This window comes from Aethalodelphis obliquidens, unplaced genomic scaffold, assembly GCF_003676395.1.
Source record: "Aethalodelphis obliquidens isolate GAN/ISIS:26980383/991018 unplaced genomic scaffold, ASM367639v1 scaffold42, whole genome shotgun sequence".
In the NCBI taxonomy this organism is placed as follows: domain Eukaryota; kingdom Metazoa; phylum Chordata; class Mammalia; order Artiodactyla; family Delphinidae; genus Aethalodelphis; species Aethalodelphis obliquidens.
In genome coordinates this window covers 11525152-11537119 of record NW_020837986.1, presented here as the reverse complement: position 1 = coordinate 11537119, position 11968 = coordinate 11525152, and the positions used below count along the sequence as shown (strand labels likewise).

Below are 11968 nucleotides of genomic sequence, written 5' to 3'. Positions count from 1 at the left end.
TGAGAGGCCCGCGTAATGAAAAAAAAAAAAAAAAAAAAAAAAAAGAAAGATAACAGCAGATGAAGGATATCAACAACATTTTGGAAGATGGAAAGTTGAGCCAAGAAAATTGAGTTCCAAATACTGGGGAGGGGTATACTAATGAGAGGCAAGTACGTTCATGTTGCAGAACACTAAAACATCAGGAATTGAAAGGAGCAGATACTGTAGCAGCAGAGATATGTGAGGGGCCAAAAGGAGAGGGATTGGCTGAAAGTCTATTTAAGAAGTTAAACTACCAGGCTCCTTCCTCATCCTGCTCAGTTAGGCAGCTATGCCTCTATGTCCCTGGTTTATTCTGTGAAAAATTGAATTAGAGAAGCTCCAGACTGAGGTACCAGGTACAGCTAAAGGTCATAGCTGAGGAGGCTGGGGTAGGAGGATACCACACTGAAAACAGAGATCAGATGAATATCTACATGCTGAATGATGAAACTCGCCCAGCCTTCTTGCTCTACTTCACTCCAGGGATGCTGACAGCAAGGCTTATATTCCCGAGGCAGGACAGCAGAGGATTAATTTTGGGAGAAACTTAAAATTGGATAACCCCAGAAGAAATATCTATAGATAATGATACTTGAGGGTCTCCCAACAAAACAAATAGGTCCCCACTTTATCAACCTGTGATGAAACCCACCAACTGACAAACTCTTCCGCCTAACATAGACCTTCCAAATACCTTTGTAATGACTCACTCTTAAATATGAAGGGACAGCAAAGGATCACCAGATAGTTGAGATAAACCTTCACCAAGAAAGACAGCATCAAATAGAAATGGAAAACAGGCAATATAGAGAGCAGAAGAATATTTTTTTGAAAACAATAAGCATCCTCTGCCTCTGATAGTATAAAATAGTGCATCCATAAAGCAAAGACAAGTTGCTCCAAAAAAAAGGAGGAATCAGAATAATAGCTCTGGGAAATTTTTTTAATAGCAAAAACAAATAATAGAAGTATTAATGTATAAAATTGAGGAAATCTCCCAGAAAAATAGAACGAAAAGACAGACCTGAAAATAAAAGAGAAAAGATAATTAGAGAATGAATCCATAAGGTCCAATGTTAGGCTAACTGCAGTTTTAGAAATGGAGAAATGAAGGGAAGAAAATTATCAAAGAAATCACAAGGTCTCTGATAACTGAAGGACACGAGTTTCCAGATTGACAGAGCCTGCTGAGCGCCCAGCATAATGAAGGGGAAAAAACCAAAACCAAAAGAACTATGGGACATTATCATGAAATTTCTAAAGACAAGGGATAAAGAGAAGATCCAAAAATCTTGTTGATAGGAGGTGAAGAGGGAGCAGGGAAAGGGGAATGGATTATTCATAAAAGAGTAGGTAATAAGAATAGCATATTCCTTAACATTGACACTGGTGGTTAGAAGACGATGAAACAGTGCTTTCAAAATTCTGAGAGAAAATTATTTTCAACCTAGAATTCTATACTAAGTCATGTTATCAATCAAGTGTGAGGCACAATTAAAGATTCAAGGATCAAAAAAATTTACTAACCCTCAAGCTTTTCCTGGGACACTACTGGAGGATGTGCTCTACTGAAACAAGAATGACAAAGATAGAGGTTTTAGGAAAGAGGGGAATCAACCTAAGAAAGGTAAAAGGAAGTCCTAAGATGATAGCTCTACAGCAGACCTGTACAGTGAGGGGTAGTCCAGACTAAAGGGGAAGGAGTGCTCCTGGGGAGTATTTCCAGTAAAACTCTTAGTGTATATGACATGTTTGGGTGTGCTGAAAATAGTTAAGGCATTTCTACATTTCTGTTAGAGAGTCTGGAACAGTTAGTGATAATGATACAGAAAATTTGGCAAACAAAAAACTGAGGCAATTATTAATTGCAAGACAAACAAAAAGTTACATAAGAAAGGAAATGTAATCATAATACAATCAATTGATCCAGAAGTAAACCACACTTTTAGAGTCATAATAAGGTTAATATGAAACATTGATTTAATTTAAATGTGATATAACAATATTGTGAGGCTGAAGGGAGGGAAAGCATAAAGTGTTGGATCTTTATCTTTTATATCAGGTACTGTTTAAAGTTTACAAATCAAAAAGAAAGCAGTAAAAATATTTAATTTAGAAAAATGTTAGTAAATATGCAAAGAAAAAAAGCCAGTGAATGAGTCTGGGAGAGTATCTCAGGCTTTGGGGAGGCCACGGCTTTTTTTTTTTTTTTAAGTCTGTGTGTGTGTTAAAATATACTCCTGCTGTGTTTTGTTATGAGCCTTGTAGTTCCACATGACTTTTTTTAAACCACAAGACTTAAAGTATTTACATGTATTACCTTGATAAACGTTAAAAATATCAAACATAGAGAGAGAGAGCAAGAAAGAGAGAAAGAAAATCTTGTGTCTATCCAGACCTATGATATAAAATGACATTATGAATTTTCTTTATAGATAAGTCCTGGAAGAATACTAGAAAATAACACCACTAGATATTTCAGAGGAATAAAACCCTAACTATTTAGGCCATTTTTTTAAGTATCGCATTTAATTTGGGGTGTCAACAGTTGCTGCCTTCTTGCAAAATGAGAGAAATAAGGTGGGATACTAGAGCATTGCTATCCTCTGAGTTCTAATCAGTCTTACTGGCTGATTTTTTTAAATTGTGAAAACAAATGTCATCGATCTTCTGGAATCTCAAAAAGATGTTATCCTCAAAATTAATGTTGTGAGACTATCTCATATATGGAATTAGGAGACCTAGGTTTAAATCCCCTATCTATGACTTACTGGCTCTGTCACCTTAGGTATATTATTGATTCTGGCCCTCCCGTTTCCTCTGCTTACTCCAGAAGCTAAATTGCAATGAAAAATGTTCAAGAAGAACTGCTTCATGCTAAATCCCTCTAGTAGTGAATATGCTCCAGTGTACTTATTAGGGATTATTCAGTCTCCTCTATTAAACTATAAGAACTTTAAAAGTACCAACTATATCTTTGCCTCTGAAATTTTCCACATCTTATTATTGCTGTTCTTTGCTTCTAATGGGCACCAAATCAATGTTGCCAGAGATTTACTGACCATATTGTGAGGAGAATGTTTGTCATTAAATGTTCCCATAATTCCTTGTTTAGAAAAGACAAAAAGTTCCATATGCTCCAGGAAGATTCTATTTTCATTGTTAAATTTAGGCTTAAGTTAGACGTAAACAGTAAAGTAAAAACAAAACAGTCTGTCTTCTTCCAAAGAAAGAGTTCCTTAATGATTTTTATATATGTAAATATATATAAATATATATATAATATATAATATATTTTTAAAAATTTTTGGCCATGCTGCACGGCATGTGGGATCTTAGTTCCCTGACCAGGGATCAAACCTGGGCCCCCTGCATTGGAAGTGCTGAGTGTTAACCACTGGGCCACCAGTGAAGTACCATAATGATTTATATTTTTATAAAAAGGAAAGATTTTTTCCAAAACCCTGGAGTACCCCCAAAGATTTGGTAAACTTAACTGCTATTGTTACTGATATCTGTGTTCTTATGAGTATTAACAAAAGAATTTATGACACATCTAAACAAAATTATAGCATGAAATCTAGAGGAAGCCTGATGAAGGAGATATAAAGAGAGTTTTTATGATCTTGAAAAGTACAAACGGGACTTCCCTGGTGGCACGATGGTTAAGAATCTGCCTGCCAATGCAGGGGACACGGGTTTGATCCCTGGTCTGGGACAATCCCACATGCTGCGAAGTAGTTGTGGCACACGGGCGCACTACGCCCGTGTGCCACAACTACTGACCCTGCGCTCTAGAGCCCGCGAGCCACAACTACTGAGCCCACGAGCCACAATTACTAAAGCCCGCACTCTGCAACAAGAAAAGCCACCACAATGAGAAGCCCGTGCACCACAAAAAAGAGTAGCCCCCGCTTGCCGCAGCTAAAGAAAGCCTGCACAGCAACGGAGACCCAACACAGCCAAAAAAAAAAAAAAGTACAGAGTAAGACTTAATTTGTTCAACAATACCTAGAATGTTAGAACTTAACTCACCTTTGGAAATTTAAAATACACTTTCAGAAAATAAAAATTAAATTAAAATGCCCACTAGATAGTGGACCTTAAATTTTTTTATTTTTATTTTTTTTTTTGACGGTACGCGGGCCTCTCACTGTTGTGGCCTCTCCCGTTGCGGAGCACAGGCTCCAGACGCGCAGGCCCAGCAGCCATGGCTCACAGGCCCAGCCGCTCTGCGGCACGTGGGATCTTCCCAGACCGGGGCACGAACCCACGTCCCCTGCATTGGCAGGCGGACTCTCAACCACTGCACCACCAGGGAAGCCCTTGGACCTTAAATTTTTAAAAGTAACCATTTCATATATTTGAGAACAGTATAATTTTTCAATTAAGGCTATATTATTATAGCTAATATTTAGTGAATGCTTCCTTTTGAACACTCCTCTAAGCTCCTTAATATATTATCTTGTTTTCCTAACCCTGTGAAATAGGTACTGTAATTATCCCCATTTTACAAATAAGAAAGTGGGCTCAGAGATTAACTAAATATCATCTTCCAGATGCGATCTGATCAGTTCCCAGATATTATACCTTCTTTAAATATGACAACTTTTCCCCCCTTTTATTTATTTATTTATTTTTAAATTTTTGGCTGCGTTGGGTCTTTGTTGCTACATGCAGGCTTTCTCTAGTTGCAGCGAGCATGGGCTACTCTTCGTTGCAGTGTGCGGGCTTCTCATTGCAGTTGCTTCTCTTGTTGCGGAGCATGGGTTCTAGGTGCGCAGGCTGCAGTAGTTGTGGCATGCGAGCTCAGTAGTTGTGGTTCGTGGGCTCTAGAGCGCAGGCTCAGTAGTTGTGGCCCATGGGCTTCATTGCTCCGTGGCATGTGGGATCTTCCCGGACCAGGGCTCGAACCTGTGTCCCCTGCATTGGGAGGCGGATTCTCAACCACTGTGCCACCAGGGAAGCCCCCTAAAGTTGGGTTCCTTTGAAATGACCCAAGGCTCTCTTAATATCTTCCTTCCTAAATTGTACTCCAATTCCCTTTTTTTTTTTTTTGCGGTACGCGGGCCTGTCACTGCTGTGGCCTCTCCCGTTGTGGAGCACAGGCTCCGGATGCACAGGCTCAGCGGCCATGGCTCACGGGCCCAGCTGCTCTGCGGCATGTGGGATCTTCCCGGACCGGGGCACGAACCCGTGTCCCCTGCAACGGCAGGCGGACTCTCAACCACTGCGCCACCAGGGAAGCCATCCAATTCCCTTTTGATGGTGTTAAACTCATTCCAGTTTAAGATTGTTCTTGGTGTAGCCACATGACCTGGTAGCTTTTATTATCCTCCCACATGTATAATCGCTTGTTAGCCTCTTTATTTCTAGCTTCCTCTAAGTATTTCTTCTCAGGTTCTTGGTTTCCCAACATACAGTGTTATTTCTCTACTGTTAGATAACTTTTTTTTTTTTTTTTGATGGCGCTGCATGGCTTGCAGCTTCTTAGTTCCCCGACCAGGGATGGAACCCGTACCTCCTGCGGTGCAGGCCCAGAGTCCTAACCACTGGACCACCAGGGAAGTCCCTAAATAACTCTTTTAAACAAACAAAAAAATACCTTTAAATAGCCTTATTCTTTCTGAGAAATCTCTTTTCCTTCCCCAAGGTCCCTTCCACCCAATAACCTCAGTATAAAATAGTCTCTTTCTCTGCTGAAACTTTGTAGTACTTCACTTATGCCTGCTTTCTTGATGTTATTTGTCATGTTCTCTCTAGCATTAGAGTTGTCTGTATTCCTTTACTGTTTGCTAGAATCTAAACCCCATGGGACAAGAGCCATATTTTACACATTTTTGTATTCCTTTGTATTCCTTGCACATAATAAATGTTTAGTGGGTGTTGTTGAATGAATGAATAGGCAAATGAATAAATGGAGTCCTATCTAGTGGTGTGTTAAGAGTTGCTCTTACTAGATTCTGAATGCTAATTGTTAAATTTTCAGGAATTTTGCTAGTAGGCTGTTAAACTATTGGTAGCTTGAAAACTGACCATGGTAGAAGTATTCCCACCAATGTTTTGTTGCACAACACAACAAAGTTTTTTTTTCCACCAGAGAGCCAGTTATTATTAAACAGTTATGTATTTATCAAACATTTACCAGCACACCACTGGTCCTATTCTTCCATAATAGAAAGCTGTATATACCTCTTTGTGTTAATATTAAAAAGCTGAAGAGTTTCTAAGCCATCTTTTCTAATCTCAACATTTTACAGATAAAGAAATTGAGATCCAGAGAAGTGAAGTGGTTTGTATATGTCATACATCTAGATAGTAGCAAAGCAGAAACTGGATTCCAGCTCTTCATTCTTCTGATCATTTCTTCTTTTTATGCCACCACATTGACTTCATTTCTATGTTGTTTTACTGTTGCTTTGTTCCTTGGTATAACTTCAGATAAGGTCGTAAGTATAGTTCCACACATAGTAATTAAGAGGCATCAGTGAACAGAACACAGCTTTCTCTACTCTTTGTTCCTTTTGCAAACAGATTTAACACATTTGTTTTTGGAGAAAGAGCAGATTTTGTTCCTGAGTTTTATGGGCTGAGAAAAAAAGTTTTGCGTTTAATGTTTCTTTATTGTTTAGTTAAAAAATTTTTATTGAATAAAAGAGACTGCGTTTCATAAAAGTACATTATATGACACTTAGAAATGTGTTTGTAAACTTTTATTGCACGCTCCCCGAGAATGACTGAAAGCCAGGCAGCAACAATTTTGTCTCTTCCACAGTGGCATGGCTGCCCAGTAATACCTTCTTCACTGACCTGCCTTGTTTTCTAAAATTCTCACCATTAGTTTGACAATATGGGATCAAGGTATTTGTTAAAATGCACAAATGTTACCTCGGAAGAAAAGAGCAAAAAGCCATTTTTAGAACACTAGAGGAATAAAAATAGGACAGATATTTTGTGATTTTGAAGGGATAAGGGTGATAAAGAGAGACCCAAGATAGTGTAGGAATTTCCAGTAGGATAGATAGGACAAGCTTATCTTTGGTGATTTGTCACAACTTAGAACCCGTGGGGACTTCCCTGGCGGTCCAGTGGTTGGGACTCCACCCTTCCATTGCAGGGTTCAACCCCTGGCCGGGGAACTAAGATCCCCATATGCTGCATGGCACAGCCAAAAAAACAAAAAGTTTGAAAAAAAAAAAAAAAAAGAACCCATGACAGCCAGAGGATAGCATGAGAATATTGGTCATAATCAGTGGATTTATTGGAGACTTCAGTGAGATCTTGGAAATATGGTTAACTTCTGAGAACAGAACTAGTAAGAAACAACCTGGGCTTGTCAGACCTCTCTTGGAGTATTATCATTAGAAAATTTGTAGACAAACTGGAACACTTTCCAGGGAGAAGATTGTGACAGAAAAATCCACCTTCAGTAAATATTTATGTTCCAGCACTGTTCTGTACATTGGGATACCATCAGTGAACAAAACAAAGATCCCTGCCCTTGTTTCTGTTTGTTTGGTTGGTTTTTTGTTTGTTTGGCCCCACTGCGTGGCATGCGGGATCTTAGTTCCCTGACCAGGGATTGAACCCATGGCCCTTGCAGTGGAAGCATAGAATCCTAACCACTGGATCGCCAGGGAATTCCCCTCCCTACCCTTAGGGAACTTAAATTTTTGTAAGGCTAGACAGACAATAAACAAAATGAATACTGACTACAGTTTGTTAGAAGGTGAAAAGTGCTTTTGATAAAAAGAAAAAAATAGACAAGGCAAAGTGAATCATGTCAAGAATATCAGGAAAAGTTGAAGGATGATAGTTCTGTTCCTTCTATGAAGTATGTATAATAATATTTACCATTGCTATAAATATTGAATATGGTTCTATTTGTTAAGTACTTTGTACTATGCCTAACATACTTGACAGTAGACAATAAAAGCTCTGCTCCACATCATCTTTACTCCAGGATCCAGGTCTTCTATCTGAAGTATTGTCTGTTTTATGGAAGAGGGAAAAGAAGCAGGCAAACCACTCACTGGCTCTTAAAGCTTCTGCCCAGAAGTCACACATCACCAATTTTATTAGACCAGGTCACATGGTGTGATGGTTTTCAGAATATGTCCACAAATTCTTTGACACTCCTCCCTTCAGAAAGTGGAGTCTAATTCCTCTGCCCTTGAGTGTGAGCTGGACTTAGTTTCTTGCTTCTCACAAATACATGATGACAGAAGTGATGATGTGTGACTTCCAAGACAGGGTCATAAAAAGCATTGCAGGGGCTTCCCTGGTGGCGCAGTGGTTGAGAGTCCGCCTGCCGATGCAGGGGACGCGGGTTCATGCCCTGGTCCGGGAAGATCCCACATGCCGCGGAGCGGCTGGGCCCGTGAGCCATGGCCGCTGAGCCTGCGCGTCCGGAGCCTATGCTCCGCAACGGGAGAGGCCACGGCAGTAAGAGGCCCACGTACTGCAAAAAAACCCAAAAAAACAAACAAACAAACAAAAAGCATTGCAGCTTCTCTCTTGGTCTACTCACTCTGGAATAAGCCAGGTACCATGTCATGAGGACACTTAGGTAGCCAAATGGTTAGACCCATATGGTGAGGAACTTAAGCTCTTCACTAACAGCCAGTGAGGATCAGAGATCTCTTGCCAGTAGTCATGTGAATGAGCTCTCTTGGAAGAGGATCTTCCTGCTTCACTCAAGCTTTCAAATGTCTGCAGCCCCAGGAAACATCTTTTTTTTAAATTGAAGTATAATTGATTTACAATTTTGTATTAGTTTCAGGTGTACAACATAGTGATTCAATATTTTTATACATCACAAAATTATCACCACAATAAAGCTAATTTCCACATGTCACCAGCAAAGTTATTACAATATTATTAACTATATTCCCTATGCTCTACATTACACCCCCAAGACTTGTTTACTTTATAACTGGAAGTTTGTACTTCTAAATCTACCTCACCTATTACACTCATTCCCCCCTTCACCTCCCCTCTGGCAACCACCAGTTTGTTCTCTGTATCTATGAGTCTATTTTTGTTTTGTTATATTTGTTCATTTGTTTTGTTTTTTAGATTACACAGGTAAGTGAAATCATGTGGTATTTGCCTTTCTCTGTATGGCTTATTTCATTTAGCATAATACTCTCTGGGCCCATCCATGTTGTTGTAAATGGCAAGATTACATTCTTTTTTATGGCTGAGTAATATTCCATTGTAGATAGATAAATAGATAAGTAGATATAGATTTTTTTTTTTTTTAGATTTTTAATTAATTAATTTATTTATTTATTTTTGGTTGCATTGGGTCTTCATTGCTGTGCACGGGCTTTCTCTAGTTGCAGTGAGCGGGGGCTACTCTTTGTTGTGGTGCCCAGGCTTCTCATTGTGGTGGCTTCTCTTGTTGCAGAGCACGGGCTCTGGGCACACAGGCTTCAGTAGCTGTGGCATACAGGGTCAGTAGTTGTGACTCGTGGGCTCTAGAGCACAGGCTCAGTAGTTGTGGCGCACAGGCTTAGTTGCTCCATGGCATGTGGGATCTTCCCGGACCAGGGCTCGAACCTGTATCCCCTGTGTTAGCAGGCAGATTCTTAACCACTGCACCACCAGGGAAGTTCCAGTAGATGTAGATTTTGAATCATTGTGTTTTCATTTTCATTTGTCTCCAGGTATTTTTAAATTTAAATTTTCCCTTTGATTTCTTCAATGACCCATTGATTGTTTAGTACCATGTTGTTTAGACTCCATCTGTTTGTGTTTATTCCAGTTTCTTCCTTGTAGTTGATTTCTGATCTCACACTATTGTGGTCAGAAAAGATGCTTGATATGATTTCAGTCTTCTTAAATTTATTGAGACTTGTTTTGTGGCCTGGCATGTGATCTATCCTGGAGAATGTTCCATGTGCACTTGAAAGAATGTGTACTCTGCTGCTTTTGGATGGAATGTTCTATATATAGCTATTAACTTCATCTGATCTAATATGTCATTTAAGGCCAGTGTTTCCTTATCGATTTTCTGTCTGGATGATCTGTCCATTGATGTATGTGGGGTGTCAAAGTCCCCTACTATTATTCTGTTACTGTCAATTTCTCCCTTTATGTCTGTTAATATTTTCTTTATGTATTTAGGTGCTCCTATGTTGGGTGCATATATTTTTATCATTATGTCTTCTTGTTGGATTGATCCTTTTATCATTGTGTAATGTCCTTCTTTATCTCTTGTTACGGTTTCTGTTTTAAAGTCTTTTATCTAATATAAGTATTTCTACCCCAGCTTTCCTTTTGTTTCTATTTGCATGGAATATATTTTTTCATCCCGTCACTTTTAGTCTGTGTGTCTTTAGATCTGAAGTGAAAGTCTTGTAGGCAGTATATATGTATATGTGTGTGTGTGTGTGTGTGTGTGTGTGTGTGTATATATGTCTTGTTTTTGTATCCATTTAGCTGTTACGTGTCTTGTTGGAACGTTTAGCCCATTTACATTTAAAGTAATTATTGATAGGTGTGTACTTATTGCCATTTTGTTAATTGTTTTCTTGTTGTTTTATGGTTATTTTTTGCTTCTTCTTTTACTCTCTCCCCTTTAAGATTTGATGACTATCTTCAGTATAATGTGTGGATTCCTTTCTTTTTGTGTGTGTATCATAGATTTTTAGTTTGTTGTTACCATGAAGTTCATATAACTAACTATAACTCCCTCTCTCCCTCCCTCTCTCTCTCTCTCTCTCTCTCTATATATATATATATATATATATATATGATTATTTTAAGTTGTTGAGCTCTTAATTTTTAACGCATTCTAATAACACTGCATTTTTACTCCTTCCCCCATGTCTAATTTTTTTGACATCATATTTTACATCTTTTTGTTTTGTGTATACTTTACTTATTGTGAATATAGATGATTTTAATTCATTTGTCTTTTAACCTTCCTACTAGCTTTATAAGTGGTTGATCTACTGCTTTTACTGTATGTTTGCCTTTACCAATAAGATTTTTCCTTTCATATTTTTCATATTTTAGTTGTGTTCTTTTCTGCTTAGAGAAGTCCCTTTAATGTTTCTTGTAAAGCCAGTGTAGTGGTGCTGAACTCCTTTAGCTTTTGCTTGTCTGTGAAACTCTTGACCTCTCTTTCAAATCTGAATTATAGCCCTGCTGGGTAGAGTATTCTTTTTTTTTTTTTTTTTGGCTGTGCCATGTGGCTTGTGAGACATTAGTTCCCTGACCAGGGATCGAACCCATGCCACCTACAGTGGAAGCGCAGAATCCTAACCACTGGACTGCCAGGGAATTCCCCTGGGTAGAGTATTCCTGGTTGTAAGTTTTTTCCTTCTATCATTTTGAGTGTATTGTGCCACTTCCTTCTGGCCTTCAAAGATTCTGCTGAAAAGTCAGCTGATTGTCTTATGGGAGTTCCTTTGTATGTAACTAGTTGCTTTTCTCTTGATGCTTTTAAGAGTCTCTCATTATCTTTAATCTTTGCCATTTTAATTATAATGTATCTGGGTGTGACCCCTTTAGGTTCATCTTGTTTGAGACTCTCTGTGCTTCCTGAACTTGGATGTCTGTGTCCTTTATCAGGTTAGTGAAGTTTTCAGCTATTATTTCTTCAAATAAGTTCTCTGCCCCTTTCTCTCTTATTCTTCCAGGACCCCTATAATGTAATGTTAGTATGCTTGATGTTGACCCAGAGGTCTCTTAAACTATCCTCATTTTTTATTTATTTTTATTTTTATTTATTTTTTTTACGGTACACGGGCCTCTCACGGACCAGGGCACGAACCCATGTCCCCTGCATCGGCAGGCAGACTCTCAACCACTGCGCCACCAGGGAAGCCCATCCTCATTTTTTAAAAATACTGTTTTCTTTTCAGCTTGGGTAATTTCCACTACTCTTTCTTCCTGTTCGCTGATCCATTTCTTTGTATCATCTAATCTACTG

The 11968-nt window shown here is 38.8% G+C and overlaps 1 long non-coding RNA gene across 2 annotated transcripts in view; it reads left to right on the top strand.

Annotated features, from left to right (window-relative positions):
* LOC113605304 (uncharacterized) overlaps positions 1-11596 on the top strand; it is an 18469-nt gene extending 6873 nt beyond the window's left edge. The window contains exon 4 of one of the 2 annotated variants that reach the window (XR_003427150.1): positions 11548-11596. This is a non-coding gene — a long non-coding RNA (uncharacterized LOC113605304). Of the gene's footprint in view, positions 1-6284; positions 8337-11547 lie in introns of those variants that run through there. The other variant, XR_003427148.1, reaches the window with a different exon arrangement.
* Positions 11597-11968: the final 372 nt, after the last annotated feature.